A 12814-nucleotide genomic window follows, 5' to 3' on the forward strand; every position below is an offset into this window, starting at 1 on the left:
CACTGTGCCATTCAGGCTGGCCTTGGGCTCACTTTGTAGCCTAGGCTGGTCTTGAGCCTTCAGTGAACTGTCTGCCTCAGCTTCCCAAGTGCTGGGATTACAGGAGTGTGCTGCCATGCCCAGCACAAAAGTATTTCTTTATGTGTGCTGATGCTGTGTCTGATATTGCATGTTTGCTCCCCTCAATATCTTCTCTATTTACCTCTCCTGGACTTATTTTTCCCTGGGTCAGTGGCTGGAAGCTTTTTCTTGTTTCTTTCTCTTATCATGTTTCTGGTTTCTTTCAGACAGGTGTATGGTGGAGGTCTTCTGTATTGTTTATGTTTTTCTGAAGCATGCTGGCTAGGGGATTGCTGCCCTCTCCAGTTTGCTGTTGATATGTGAGGTACATGTCGGGATGATGTGGGCTGGCTCCTCTCTCCTCTGAGCCAGTCAGCCACGGAGTGCCTTCACCATGTTAGTCTGTGTTGTGAGGATGTCACAGGTCCAGGAATGTTTTGTCCCTGGCTATTGGGCCCCAGGGGCATGACCTAGACCAAGCAGATTCCACCAGTCTGCTTTGGGCCAGGAGCAGCCGATTGATACCACTGTGGTTGCAGGTTCAGGCCTGTCCTGCCCAAACTCCAATATGTCGTTCAGCTGGTCACCACCTCCATGGGACCAAATTCCTAGCACTCACCATGGGTTAGTGCAAGTCTCTATGCCAGTTCCACTCTCCATTGTGGCACATCCTCCCTCCAAGGGCCTTGCACTCACCAACTCCTGATTTTGGTGTGACTGCAACTTGAGTGTAACCAACCATGTGTTGTCCGACTCTAAGGTGTGCCCAGCACAGCTCAGGACTGGCTCCAGTGAGAGCGTGTCTAGTTCTAGCCTTCCATCCATGTTTTTTCTTTCTTTCTTTTTCTTTTTCCTCAGTTTCTTCCTGGGTTGTGAGAATCCCTCTCCTTTCATCTGGTCTTCTCCATGGTGTTAAATTCTAGCATCCAAGTTGTTTTTCTCAGAGAGGCTCTCTACCATGCTACCAATTAATCTGCCATCTTCACAGAATCCGGCTCCTCAATTTTTGAAACAATTCCATCAAGGGACTCACATGGGGAAGACAATACTGGAGATTCCACTGGGCTCATTTATATGTGCCATGGCTCATGGCCATCACCTGAACTATTTATAAACAACACCTAATTTGTGCTCAAAACAATCTGAGACAAGGGTCCACTCAACTCCTGGGTATTCAAAAAATGAGTGCCACTCCCTTTGAAAACTTGTTTGTGGACTTCTCTGAGCTGTCTCAAACAGAGAGGCTATCAATATATGTTGGTGTTTGTCTACACCTTCTCAGGATTAATCATACTCTCCTCACCCAAACAGAAAAGACATAATAGGTTACTGTTAGGAGACATCATCCCAAGATTTGGACAGCCCTTGATCTTGGGGCTCAGACAACGGACTGTTATTTGTAATTGAGATACTCTAGGGGCTCATCCAGATGTTAAAGATAAAATGAAAACTACACACAGCCTACCAGCCTATTGACCACGGAGCTCAGAAAAAATGGATCACATAAATGAATACTTAAACAATTGTTTGTTTGGTTTTTTTTTTTTTTTTTTGTCTTTTTCATTTTTATCAGTACCAGGGATCGAACTCACGACTGCCTGCTTGCAAGGCAGGCGCTTATGCCACTGAGCTAAATCCCCAGCCCCCTACTTAAACAATTGTTGAAAAATACTACCAAGAGACCCATTTGAGATGGTATCAAGTCCTACCCATGGTCCTCCTCCAAGTCCAGTGTTCCCCCCCACAAACTGGGTATTCCCCTTAAAAAGCTTGTTCAACTGGCCACCCCCAGTCATGGGTAAAATTAAGGGTAATCTCTGTGAATCAGAAAATTGATCTTAAGGAGTCAAAAACAGGCTTAAAAATTGCCAGGTAAGACATTTATAAATGGGGACAAAAGAAAATGCTCATAAGCCTGACAGACCCAATAAATACACCATTCAAACCTGCGGACTTGTTTTTGGTAAAAAGAAATCCAACTCTGGGGCTCAATAGGATGGGTTCCATTCTGTAATCTTGCCCACCCCACTGCTGTTAAAGTTATAAAGATCTGTGCCTTACAACCACCACAGTCAGCAGAAGTGAAGAGCCCAAGACAGGTGGACCAGCCAGCAGGATTTAGACCACTGGAACTAGCTAGTACTGTGACAAGATTGGGCCACCACTGGAGATAATAGCCCTGCTCTGGTCACTCCAGAAGCTGATCAGTCTGTGCACAAGAAGCCTAAGTATCAATATGGGAATACAAGGACTACACAAGTATTTTTTTCTTTTTTGTTATAATTCTCTCTTTATGCCCAAAAGGGAGCCCCCAAAACAAGCTAAATGTTAATGACAGTGATGTTCTCTATTAAGCTTATAGAAAGTGTCAAACTGGAGAATGAAGTGGGACTTAAAGAGCAAACCCTCCTTCCCCCCTTTTCTACCCCTGTAGCTATAACTTCTTGTTCTGGTACAGATAAGATTGGCAACTATGTCCTCTAAATAGTTTATGTCATGTGTTTTCATAGGATTCATAAAGCTCTGTCTTTATTGAAGGCTAAGTCACTAACTGTTTTGTCTTGCTTGTGTACCCTCACCTACTCCCCCCACCAGCTTCTAAGACCAACCCTCTCAGACAAATGTTTAAAACCAAAGCCTTTCCTTTGTTCTAATGCCCAGTGCTCAAGATGTGAGTTTGATTTTGGTCAGTGTGCATCTAAAAATATTCTTGTTACTTCCCATTGATCTCTCTGATCTCTTGAATTCTATGAAAGTGTAATCATTAGGTACTTGTACTTTAAAACTTATTACAACCAGGCTTGGTGATGCATGCCTTTAATTCCAGCACTTAAGAGACTGAGGCAGAAGGATTGTTGTGAGTTTGAGGCCACCCTGGGCTACACAGTGAGTCTTTGGCTCAAAACAAAAACAAAAACAAAGTCCAATTCCATTGGATGGGTAATGTGGACTAATGGTAGAATATTTGCCTAATGTGTTCAAAGTTCTGAGTTTGAGCCCTGCCATTAGGAAAAAAAAAACAAAAACAAGAAAAAGATAGCATAAAAGTGCTCCTCAAATTGTTTTCAGCAAACAGCACAACATCCAGTAAGATATGAGTTCTAATACATTTTATTAATTTATTATTATTAAGTTATTAATAAATTTAATAAAATAAATATTTTCCATGCTAGGGATTTTTGTTTTATGGACCAGGAATCAAACTCAGGCAGGCTTGTGCTTTCCAGGCAGGTACTTATGCATATTTGTCATATTTGATACTAAATTTTTGATTTTTGCCAATCATGTCAGTTTGAAAGTATATCTCATAATTGTTTCCATTTTTTAAATGACCTCCTTGTAAACTATCTTTGGCTCAGTGTTTCCCTTTCAATCTTGTTGAGTTCATTGTATAAAATGATGGATGAATAGGAAAGCATCCTCAGGTTCTGTTCGCCATCTGTCAGGCTGAAGTTCTGAAACTGACACTCTTGGGTTAGCCCACTAGATTGAGTATAGAAATCTACTTCCTTTCCATGACTATTAAAGCAAAACAAAAGGTATTCTTTAAAAAAAAAAAAAAAAGAAAAACTGACCTCTGTTGTCCTGAAAAACATGTTAAGAGTGATACCAGTTAACTGGACATTTTGAGATGGTTGAGCATGATAGAAAGCAATTAGGGTTGAAGGCTTTGGATTTGAAATGAGAGACCAATAAAGCATTTCTGTACATTTTTTAGATTCTGTGAGACATGATGGATGTTCAACGGCTAATACCCAGCACAGTAAAATAAACAGATGGCAGGAGTGTGGGTGGGATGGCAGGTGAGAAGAGGGGTTTGAGACCGGCTTGCAACAGGGACATGAGCGTCAGGGTTCCTTGTGCTGCAGGTGTGCCCCATCTCTTTCCACACTCTGATGTGTCTGTGAGCTCCATGATTTTACTTCTGTGTGATTCAGGGGATGGTGCTCAGGAGACCCACATTGCATGTGCAAGCACTTGATCCTTGAACTAACACGCAGCAGCCTTCTTCTGTAATAATCCTTTCCTTTGCTAACTAATCCAGTCCCAGGGGAGTAAGCCCTCATTCCTCTGGGAAAGACATTGGTGCCTCCTGAGGATTTGACCACCTTAAATGGTCCCACTGCCTTTCAATACCCGTAAGCTAGAAATGAAGTATCAACATGAGTTCAGGTGGGGACAAACCACGTTAGCCATGGCAGCTTCTCATAGATGTTGAGGGCAAGATGAAGTCAAGGTTAGATGTGCAAAAAAAACTCCTTGTTTCCATTCAAGAGTTAGTTCCCTAAATTCCTTATAGGAAGAACAAAGGGGCAGCTGCAGGTTGGGCTTGCTAGTCCCATGCAGGACTGCACATCAGTTTGATTTCATGTTCTTTTCTCCCTAGAACTGCACTTCTATTTGGGATGGACTTGTGTTAGTGATGAACACCAAGGAGCACTTGAAGTCCTACTGTTCCGCCTTAAATGCTTCTCTTCCTACTTTTATGAATATAAAAAATTTCTTTAGGCCATGCATGGTGGCACACACCTGTAATCGTAGCACTCAGGAGCCTGAGGCAGAAGGATGGCAAGTTGAAGCCCTGCCTAGACAACTCAGTAATACCAGTACTTGGGATGGAGCTCAATAGTAGGACACTACTGAGTTGATCTTCTCTATTCCCCTAAAATTTCTTGAGATAGTCTAAAAAAAAAACCCAAACTGAATTGAGCTAAAGAGGAAACTTGGCAAACTATGAATCACTTAGAAAAGGTACAGGAAGCTAGCAGTACAAAGTAGTTTCATTGTCTTCTGTTATTTGTAAGAATATCATTCCAAATTACACAGGATACGGCATTTATTTCATGCCCTGTTTGGAGTTTCTTTTTTTTAACTATAAGAAGCTCGCTCTTTCTTTCTTTCTTTCTTTCTTTCTTTCTTTCTTTCTTTCTTTCTTTCCTCCCTTCCTTCCTTCCTTCCTTCCTTCCTTCCTTCCTTCCTTCCTTCCTTCCTTCTTTCTTGTCATACTAATAATTGACATAAACCAGGAAGTTGGGCTAATCAGCAAGTAATTTGTTTCCTCTGAGTTCAGGGCTATGGATGCAGGATGACCAATGCATGGAACATCCAGCTCAGTGTCCTCTCTCAGTCTCAGATGAAACTATGCAGTCAGTATAGACAGATGTAGGGGTAAAAGGACGTGTTTTTTTTCTGTAGCAGGGATCGAACTCACAACCTCATGCTTGCCAGGCAGGTGCTTATGTGACTGAGCTAAATCCCCAGCCAAGGACATGTTCTTACCTAAAGCCTCCATTCTTCCTTCTGGATGTTTCTCATTAGAGAAATCAGATAGAACGTCAATTTTACTAAGTCAGAAAATTTACCAGTATACACTCTGTGCTCTGTCTCCTGAAATCCTTCCTTAACCAGTCACTAGATAGAGTGTGAGGAAGTCTCCAGAGAGGAGATGAGGCCCTCAACTTGATCTACTGAGTAAATTCTTGATTCTTTTTTTTTTTTAATCGGTACAGGGGATCGAACTCACGACTGCGCACTTGCAAGGCAGGCGCTTATAATTCTTGATTCTTATTACAGAAAAAAAGAATTCAAGGAAGTGTCAGTGTTATGAAGGGGCAGGCTTACTCAGCAGTGTTAGAAAGAAAAGAAGAACAGTAAAAGGACTTCAGCCAGAGTAATTGTAGGGGACTCACTTTGATGCAGGGGTTCAAACTGGCCCACTCACAAAAGCAAAAAGGAGGTTAGCTTTTAAGGCTCAGCTGTGGCAAGCTTATTCATGAGAGAATCAGGAAGATTTCCAAATGGTGCCACTCTCTGGATTCTTGTGTTAAGTAAGACACATTATTTTGCAAAATGTCAGTTTGCAGGCATGGTGGGACTCCCTGTTCTGCATTTCTTGCCCCAGAGAAAAGCTGGATTGAAACAGGGACCTTCACTTGTAAAGTCTAGGATTTTGAAGACCATTAACAACAGGACTGCCCCAGTTGTTTTGTTTTATATGCAGAAAAACGAGCCCATCTGTGTTCAGCTTGATAAATTTGTACTTCTGTGATTTGCAGCAAGATTTGAAAACATTGTAGGTGCCCCAGAAGTAGGCTTGTCAGGAGGTTCTGTTAAGTGCCTTTAGAGGCAGAATTCCTACTTCATCCTAAGATACCCTTTAGGGGTTAAAAACACCTTAAAAGTCTAGCAATAAGGATAATTAGTATTCCTTTCTCTTTTTATTTCAAATAAACTTCATTTTGGAAATAATTTTAGACTTACAGAACAGATAGCATACTGCTCACATAATTTCTCCTAACGCTGTCATTTTATACAACCATGATATATTTGTCAAAACTTCCAGGTCAAAATTTTACTTGTAATTTGTATTTTTTCTCTCCAAACATCCTTTATTTTACCCCATCTAGCACACCACACATAATAGGACAGTTTCTCAGTCTTCTTTCTAATGATCTTAATAGTTAATGAGGACTGAAGTGGGATTTTTCTGATGTTTTTCCACTGTAGTTATGGTTAGACAGTAGTTATGGTTTCTTGGGATGAAGACCACAGGAAAAGTGGTGTCTTCATAAGACCATATCAGTGGTGAGCACAATCAACATGTGGACTCATTGTGGATACTAATCTTGAGTATCTGGTCGAGGCAATGTGTAAGGTTTCTTAGCATAAGGTTGTTTCCCCTCAACTTCTTTCCACATTGTCCTTTTTCGAAGTCACTATACATAGTCCATACCCTGGAGTCAGTGGGATTAGTACAACTCTTTTGATGGAATATTAATATTTATAGTTCCTTCATAGGGGATGTTTATCCTTTTTCCTTCGTTTAAAATTTCTTTAATCACTTACTTACATCAGTGCAAGTATTTTATACTCCAGGTTGTAACTTCCTTCTATGTGACATATTTTATTGTTGACATCTTTTTGGGGTTGGCCCCAGGGCATTCTTTCAGGTTGCTGATGCCCATGTCCTTTGATATATTTTCTCTCTTTTTTTAATTGCTAATTTCAGGCCACATAAGATGTATCAGGTTTAGCTTGTGTTTTGTGTGCTCCAGTCTCATTGATATAGGAATGACACAGAAACTCCAAATGATATGAGAAATATAATTTCCCACCTGCTAAATGTCCAATTCTCTTGAGTTCATATTCCTCAAAATCAAAGAAGGAATTCTAAGGAACCATGTAAGTTGAATAGGAAATATTTATTGAGAGATACAGCTCTGCAGGAGGTGTCCCGAGTGGGTTTTTGCCAGACTTTACTAAGAAGGGAGGGTTTACAGAGTAAAATCACAAGGTGGGTATGAAACTATGAGATGGATATAGTGGGACAAAACTATGATCAGCCAATAAGATTACAAGTACAGTCCCTTAGGTAATATTCAACTCAGGGGAAGCAACTCAGGTAGCAGTGTGCCCAGGAAGAACAGGGATCTTTCCACCCAAGTGAGTGGTGCCTATTCAGAATGCTAATCCTTACTGCTTGTCCCTCGGGGAGGTATGTAAGTATGATCATTTCATCTTTGTCTTGAAGCCTGCACTTCAATGAATGCGTCTCCAGCCACCGCTGTAAAGTGCTCTCACTCTCTGCATGGACTGCTTTGGGGGTCCAGCCCTGAGCGCCCATAACATTTCAATCTGACTTAGCTGCCTATATTATAGTCACTCATTTCAACATCTTTTCGAAGCTAAGATGAGAGCGCCAAGAGCTCCCAGCTCTGAGGAACACCCCGAGGCTGCACACAGCCCGGGATGCACACGGCCGGCGCCCTCCGGGCCGACTTCCGGCGCGCCCTGCGCACGCGCGCCGGCGGGGACGTCCGGACGCCGGTCCGCCTAGTCGCAGTCAGAGGCGGAGTCGGAGTTGGGCGAGTACTTTGGGCGGCTCTGCGGTCCTTCCCCGGTTCTGCTCGCGGCTTGCCCTTGTCAGGTGACTGTGCCTTTGGGCTGGCGGGACCCGGACCCTCCCCGGCTCCCTTCCTGGCCTTTTCAGAACCCGCCCTTTTACCGCACTTTCTTTGGGCCCCACGACCCCCGAGGGTACGCGCCAAGTCCCGGCCGCGCCACCCGCGCTCCCTCCCCGGCCGCCATTGCCCTCGGCTGGCCCGCAGGGGACCCCTCCGGCCTCCCGGGCCGCCAGCTGCCGCCCGGACTGGGCACTGGGCACCCGCGGGTGGTGCCGCCCCTGCCCGCACCTCGCCCGGTAGCTCGCTGTACTCTGGCTGTTAGTTCTAGGTACCTGGCTGTGCATGGTTTTGGATCGTTTTGAACATTTGATTCGGTTAGTAGACTGGATCGAGGTCTGGGGTTTTGTGTCGGCCTGGATTGTTACTTTTATTTTTAAATCTTAGACTTGGAGCATTTTATAGAGAAGAGGCTTCATAGATGAAGGAATAGTAAATTTCCAGCTTCGATAGAGGAAAGGAATTTGGTGTATTATCAACAACTCAGAGAAATTGGTTAATTCAGATGCCCCTGATGGAAGGCTACGAAGAGTCAGTGTTTCGCTGCCTCCCACTAGACTAGGAAAGGATGCAGCTACTCCACTGGGGAAGGAGTACTCCACTGGGGTTTTCTCTGACCTTTGAGGAAGTCCGTTCTCGTGCAGGAAATGACTCGTCCAAGCTGCTGTTTACTTAGGGCCCTCGCTTTTCCCACACACTTGAGTGTGGGGCTGTATGCCAAGGCTGAGGCAGGAGGATGGCAGGTTTGAGCCCAGCCTGGCAATTTAGTGAGATCTGGTCTCAAAATACAAAATAAATAAAAAATTGGACATGTAACTCAAGTCAAAAGACAGTTTCAATCGCCAGGAAAAAAAAATAGGTATCTGTCAGATAAATGAATGATTAATACATAATTGCACACATGCTTGTGTGTATGTGTCCGGGCTGTGGATGTGTCTGCTTCCGGCTCTCGTGCATGGGAGAACTGATGTGATTGACTCACAGCGTGGGGCTCAGGTGTGCCCCCTGGGTCCTTGAAGTGTTTAGCTGTGTGGTCCGCTGGATAGATTCTGGGGCTTAGAAAGAGACTATCTAGGCAGGTAGGTGTTCGTGCTTCCCTTGTGTCTTGTGTTTAAACTGTGGCAGTGGTGTCTTATTATACCTTTCGCTGATCTTGAGTTAGAAGTTAAATGTGCTTTGCAGGAGTTTTCCCAGCAGACAGTGTCAGCAGTGTGTTTAGCAGGCGGTGCTCTGGTGGTTAGTAACTGCTCCTTGAAGTAGGCTAGGGAAGAAGAACCCGGCAACTGATGATAGTTCTTCGCGAGCATTATGTCTTAACGGTTATCAGCACAGTTTATAAGTAGATATTCTGATAGTATCCAGGATTGTAAATTTATGAAATGTGTAAAACATTGGGGAAGAAAGGGCAGATACCGCTTTTGTAATACCCTTCCTTGGGAAGGTGGAGGTTTTTCCTCAACTGGCTCCTAAAGGTTTGCTGTGCTTCTTGCCCTGTGTAAATATTTTATCTCTTTCTCTGTTTTCTGTCTAAAAGGGATTATAGATTTACTAATGTCTGTAACCACCAAAACTTCAGAAGAACTATTAAAAATGTAACAAAAAGTTACAATTGTCCCAGTCACGTTTTATTGTGTATATTTCTGAAGTTGGTTATGACAGCTGAAAATGGGACTTTGTTGCCTCTTTAAAGCCCTTCTTGGTTTGTCTGCTCTGTGATGGTGCTTGTATAGGCATGATGTTAAGACATTGTTTCTGACAAGTGCTGGAAATGGCCAGCATCACGTGTGAACTGACCTGTGTGCTACTGGTTTTAATTCTTCTGTCCTCTGTGGTTTTAATTCTTGGTCTTGAAGAACAGAGATCATTTTTCCTCCTCTTTGGAAGGAAGCAACTTTTACAGTTAAACTATTCAACCACTCTAAAGATACTGAGATACAAACTATGAGTCAGTTGAAAATGAGTCACCTTGAAGATGAGCTCTTGAAACAAAATAGTGTAATTTTAGAAGTTCTATTGAATCATACAGCTCTTTAGCCATATCTCGTTTAAATTTCACAAACTGTGTCTTGTGTGAGGCCTAGAGTTTTTAGCACTTTGTCCAAGTCATACCAAAGAGTAACGGTTTCAGGCTCAGAACTGTTTCATTACAAAGGTAGTCTTTTCACCAGGTAAGTTGGTCCTTTTTACATTCAATTTGTTTGAAAATGATTGGATTAAAATTTAAAGCAATCTGAATTGGTAAATATGGTTTACATTTTCAAACTTTTGATAGGTCTTAAAATGTGACAGCAATGTGACTGTGCTTGGTGTAGCTTTCTTGTATCTTATCTTTTGGAGACCTACTGTAGCACTTAACACACTTGTGTGATGTGTTTTAGTTTATGTATTAGATCCTGTTCCAGAATACAAATAGTAAAATGCTGAAATAAGTTACAAAGTGCTGTGGAATTCAGCATGCCAACGCAAAGAGATAGACATATTTATTATGTTCCTTTAGAGACTAATTTGGTTGTGTATTTTGGTAAGTACTGGTTTTGGTTTTCTTCTAGGACAGGCATGTTCAAAATTTGACTTTCACAGTATTTAATTCTAATGTATTGTCTTCTAAGCCATTTAAGAAGCAGCCTGATGCGCCTATTCTAGAATGTTATGCAGAAATTTAGTAATTGTTTTAGAAGCAGCTACCATGGGTTGAGTTTTTAGTAATTGTCAAGGCACTGTGGCATACATTTATATATTATTTTACTCTTTTTTTCCTAAACATCGAATTAAGGACTGTAGGTGGTAATATTTCTCATTTATATAGGATCAAAAAACTAAGGCTTGAAAAAATTAAGTAGCTTGCCCAAGTTTAAAAGTGATAGTTACAGCTAAAAATTCAGTAGAGCTGGGAAGGTAGCACAGCAGTTCAGCACTTTGCAAGCACATACACACAGAGGGTCTGGGTTCAGTGCCCAGCACAATCCAACACACAAACAGAGCAAAACAAAACAAAAACCAAACCAAACCAAACAAAATATTTAATAAATACTGAGCCAGAATTTGAACACTGATGTACTGATGTTGTTACTGCTAAGCCCATACTTGTAAAGTAGCCTCTATGAATGTCTTAAAAGCATATGATGATATCATGCTTTGACTTTCGGTTGCCAGTATATACTAAGTTCTTCCCCCAATTTGAAAATAGAAACAACCCTAAGAAGGAAAGTACAAGTGTGTAGATTGCATCTAGATCTTAGTTTTGATTAAGGTATATTTGAAGATAATTTAAATTGTTTACATTAAAAATGTTCTTTGGATGTAGAATATAAAATCGCTGTTGATGGAGATACGATTTTTTTTTTTTCTTTTGGTGTTGAGCATTGAACCTAGGGCCTCGGTCGTGCTAGAACATGTCCAGCTCTAAGCAAAGTATTTTTTTTTTAAATTTATTTAAAGAGAAAAACAAAACTAAACGAAGCAAAACAGTAAAAGGCTAGAAGTAATACAGAATTGCAAGAGAAAAAATATACAGTAAGAATTCACCAGCGAATAGATTACACATTGTCATCTTAGAAACAGTTGTCCAGATTACAAAATTAAAGCATACAAAGTAGACATTAATACAGTGAGATTGCAGACAGTTCTGTTCAATGATCCAACAAAAACTCAGCAATATGGTTCTCTATCCTACACATTTAAATATACTTGCAGTTATATCGTTTAGATCACTTTCCTTCCTCTCTTTTTTACGCTAACAATCACACATTTTGGTTTCCATTACTCCCACAGTTGTTATAACTTTTTCTTTGAAGAGGAAAAGAAAAAAGATAAAAAAAAAAACCCCAACAAAACAAAACAAAACAAAACAAGACAGACCAAAGAAAAACCCAGTGTGACAAAGCAAAACAGAGTCAGTTAGAACAGGAGGATGGACATTGTATATAATGCCAAAAAAAAAAAAAAAAAAAAAAAGAGATTACTAGGTGATCAACAATGGTTACCATTATGTCTCTTGTTCTCCTAAAAAGAGTTGCCTATATCAGCTGGTATAAAAGAATTGAACAGAACAATACAGAAGACCAATAAAACCCACACTGGAGAACTTACAGGTCCTCCAAAGAAGATAATGGTCAAACAATAACAGGCATCATACAGTATCTGGTTGCCTTCCAAATGGTTGCCTATACCATCAAACTTGATACTATTAAGCAAAACAGAATATAATAAAATCAGTCAGAACAAGATGTGGAGAACAATACAGGGGTTCAAATCAGGTTAATAGGGAAACAAGTTACTATAATATATTGCACTATTTTAAATTTATTTTTCCCTTAGTTAAAAGATATTAAGAAATAAATTAATTAAAAAAAAAAGAGGGGGGAGATTGAGATTAAAAAAGAACATATCAATAGAACAACACCGGTCAGAACCAAAAAATTTAAGCATCATTGTGTTTCACCGCCAGATAGCCTGACATTAATAGTAGTTATCATAGTGACTCTTTCTTTGAAATATTTGAGTCTAACTTCGTATACTATAGCATCAAACTTATCAAGACAGTGTGAAACTGTTCAAGAGAATGAAATTCTTGCAGGGTATTTAGAACCAACTAACAGAAACTGAACATCAGTTTCTATATTATCTCTTTGCCTATAAAAAATTTGCTTATACTATTGCATACATTAAAATATAATAAGATACAACATGTTAGAACCAATGGAAACAAATGAACAACAACTTGATGGGGCTTCAAAACAGGATGATATTAAATCAGCACTAGCTATTATGCTCTTATTCTCTTCAAAATAGTT

The 12814-nt window shown here is 40.8% G+C and overlaps 1 protein-coding gene across 5 annotated transcripts in view; it reads left to right on the forward strand.

The window, feature by feature from the left end:
• Plekhb2 (pleckstrin homology domain containing B2) overlaps positions 1 to 12814 on the forward strand; it is a 102119-nt gene that overhangs the window by 23209 nt on the left and 66096 nt on the right. For 2 of the 5 annotated variants that reach the window (XM_063258777.1, XM_063258779.1), the window contains exon 1: positions 7857 to 7987. The exons of 1 other annotated variant lie outside the window; for it this stretch is intronic. The gene's annotated coding sequence lies outside the window, so the exon portion shown is untranslated. Of the gene's footprint in view, positions 1 to 7856; positions 7988 to 8175; positions 8339 to 12814 lie in introns of those variants that run through there. 2 more of the 5 variants (XM_063258778.1, XM_003478765.5) reach the window with 2 other exon arrangements.

This window comes from Cavia porcellus, unplaced genomic scaffold (assembly GCF_034190915.1).
Source record: "Cavia porcellus strain 051 isolate PalLab524CR breed Dunkin Hartley unplaced genomic scaffold, mCavPor4.1 scaffold_12, whole genome shotgun sequence".
NCBI classification, from domain to species: Eukaryota; Metazoa; Chordata; class Mammalia; order Rodentia; family Caviidae; genus Cavia; species Cavia porcellus.